At 42.5% G+C, this 2,857-nt stretch overlaps 1 long non-coding RNA gene across 1 annotated transcript; it reads right to left on the bottom strand.

Annotated features, from left to right (window-relative positions):
• Positions 1 to 577: 577 nt before the first annotated feature.
• On the bottom strand, positions 578 to 2,007 carry LOC119359324. The gene is made up of 4 exons (XR_005172467.1): positions 1,859 to 2,007; positions 1,243 to 1,779; positions 1,059 to 1,169; positions 578 to 970 (listed from the first exon to the last, which is right to left on the bottom strand). It is a non-coding gene; the product is annotated as an uncharacterized LOC119359324 (long non-coding RNA).
• Positions 2,008 to 2,857: the final 850 nt, after the last annotated feature.

Below are 2,857 nucleotides of genomic sequence, written 5' to 3'. Positions count from 1 at the left end.
ATGCAAGGTGGGGGATCCTCGTCTCCCAACACAACAAGCTCATGGACAACTGCTTTATCTTCATAGGTACAATGGTCGAAGATTATCTTGACAAAATATGTGGATACCGTCGTCGTTGGGCGGTGTGACTGACAACCATCCTTCATAGTCATGTCTACCTCCATGTCGTCGGATTTAACAGCAGCAGTAAGCAATTAGGTCATGAGGTTCCACAATCTGAGCATCCTGGGCATAATCTAGTTTCATATTTGAAACAACTATACAAGAAACATTACCATCTCGCATGATTCTCTAGCATAATTGCATAAATGATTTCATCAAAAGAGACATCTATATTGAGTTTCAGTTTTGCTGTACATGTACAGAGCCTTGGGAAAATTTAGATGGCCATCACTGTCCATTTCAGGAATTAACCGAGACTAACATCACAAAAGGCCACCTATATATGTAACTGTTCTGCTCAACGAATGTTTTCTGATACAAACCAAGTTTGTATAGACTCATTGAAAAATATTATAAATACATGCAGTAAGGAGAAATTCCTACTGTTTTGCATGAAAACAAATTGGCTGAAACCTCTGCGTATTTGTATTCTATTATACATGGCATCAGGCATCCGATTTACATCCAGAACATGCTGCAAAAATAGTGACTGAAGATCCTTACATGCTACCACCTTACATGACTTTAAAAACATGCTTGGCTTTGTCGAGAAAATTTATCTGATCTCCTTCATTTCCCTAAAAACAATATGCCACGAGACACTAATCATGTCACAAAAATTGGTCAGATGTGAAACATAATGCATATTAAGAACGTGCATCACCACATAAAGAGCACAAAGTGTTTATCAAAAGTGTTGAGCTTCACAACCATTTGGAAACGCTAAGCGCCATATGTGCGTGCGCATAGACTGCATCTGAACATCGTCTTGATGAAAAAACACAGAAGTTTAGAGGGAAGGGAGCGCCTGTTGCCAAAACAATACATGATCAGACAAACATCGGACCAAATCAGTGATCCTTTCAAGTACTCTTCATTCAACTAAGATTATTTACCAAGCTTTTGAGAGAATGTTGGTTCATGGCCAAGCTGGGTATGGATCCAATCCATGACGTACTTGACTTTATTTTGGCATGGATACCTCATATAGGTATGTATGTATGTACCTGCTTCAGTACTTCTTCAAATCAATAAGTAATGTTGAAATTCACCATGCATGTCATATAATGAAAGGGATACCTTCAGTTAGAGTCTTCGGAAGCATGTAAAGTTGTTGTCCAAAAAGATAAACAGAAGAAGTTGCTCCATATGCCATCGTCCCTCGGATTCCTAGAACAGTCCCCTCCACTGAATAATCCATCATGAGACAAAAATTCCCAAACGGGATATAGATTAAGAACCCAATCGTAGTGATGAATCAAAACAATACCGTCCAACTGTAGATACCCTGTGCATGCAGCAGGCTGAGCACGAATAGTAAGATGACACGGATAATAACCTGACAGTTCGCCATTACAGCGGCAAGGAACAACCCAGCCCATCGGAAACGACCTGGAATTCGTCAACTCGGAGCACCTTCTATTCATTTGGGGGTAGAAAGAACAACATCAATCAATAAGATAAATTCTGAAATTTGATGGAGAAAGAATTGGGGGAAAGTGGAACAAAGAAGATGAAGTATCAACATGCCGAAGTAAGTAGCTGGAGGCGGAGAGGAACAACGCGATTGTCGAGACCATATGGATCTGTAAGAGCACCAATCGAATAGTAACTGGCCTGTGCAGATCAATTTCCATTAAGTTAGTAGGAACGGACGCCGGCAAGTGGGCAAATCAATTGCCATTAAGGTCCGTACCAACAATGATATCTATCGCCGATGACTGAATCGCTAGGCGACGGTTCGCTATGCTATCACTGCCCCATGGCGTTGCCGTTGCTTCGCGAGGAGATCCTCTCACTCGCATCGCAAGAACAGACATGGCCTCTCCCGCCCGGCGAGTCGTAGGTCGCTCGCCTCGTATACATCGGTTCGCCCGCCCGCGAGATGGAGCCGCTGCCGAGCACACGGGACAGGGGTCTGTATTCATAATATATTTTTTTGCTTCGTGGAACTGTTCGCACACAAGCCAGATGTGCGATTGCGAACTCTGCGCTATTTTTTTTCATTGGGTCGCTTGCACATCTGAAGCCCAACAGGCCCATATAATGGCAGTACGTCCATTTTGTTATGGGAGCAGCGGCCCAGGTCGCCTAGCGATCTTTGGTTAGCACGGAGCATTTGAGAATTGATCCAACGGCCGAAAACTCCTCTCGCAGATCTGACGGCCAGAAACCTTGATGGTCTGAGAGGGCTGGGAGGGTGCTCAGTTTTAATATATCTAAATGTCTGGGTGGGCCTCCTATGAAAGTCGCCCATTTCTTTTGTCGTTAATGGTTGCAAGCTTTAGGAGAGGGGGGCTCTCCAGCAAGCATTGTTGAGGCATGTGTTCGCAGTGTGCTTCAGACTTGTGGGTGGTGGGGTGCACAGTTACTAGTGGTCCCGGCAAAGCTCTCATGCTTCTCCTTTGATGACACTAGCGGCATTTGCCAGTGTATTATGATGCATTTCTACATCTTTGGCGTTTTATCGTGTATTTTTAGTTTTATCTATATCTATATTAATATAAAAAGAGTGAGTTGCGGAGATCCAACAAATCTCATATGTTCAACCACATCTCTCCAATAGTGTTTGTCACACTGGTATTTTGTGTTAAATATGTATGACACCCTCAATTAATTAATACCATGCCTAATATCAATGTCAACATCAACCAAGTAATTATATCCTATCTAATATTAACATGTAATTTATATT

This window comes from Triticum dicoccoides, chromosome 2A (genome assembly GCF_002162155.2).
Source record: "Triticum dicoccoides isolate Atlit2015 ecotype Zavitan chromosome 2A, WEW_v2.0, whole genome shotgun sequence".
Lineage (NCBI taxonomy): Eukaryota > Viridiplantae > Streptophyta > Magnoliopsida > Poales > Poaceae > Triticum > Triticum dicoccoides.
The sequence above is the reverse complement of the archived record's forward strand: the minus strand, read 5'-3'. Positions and strand labels throughout refer to the sequence as shown.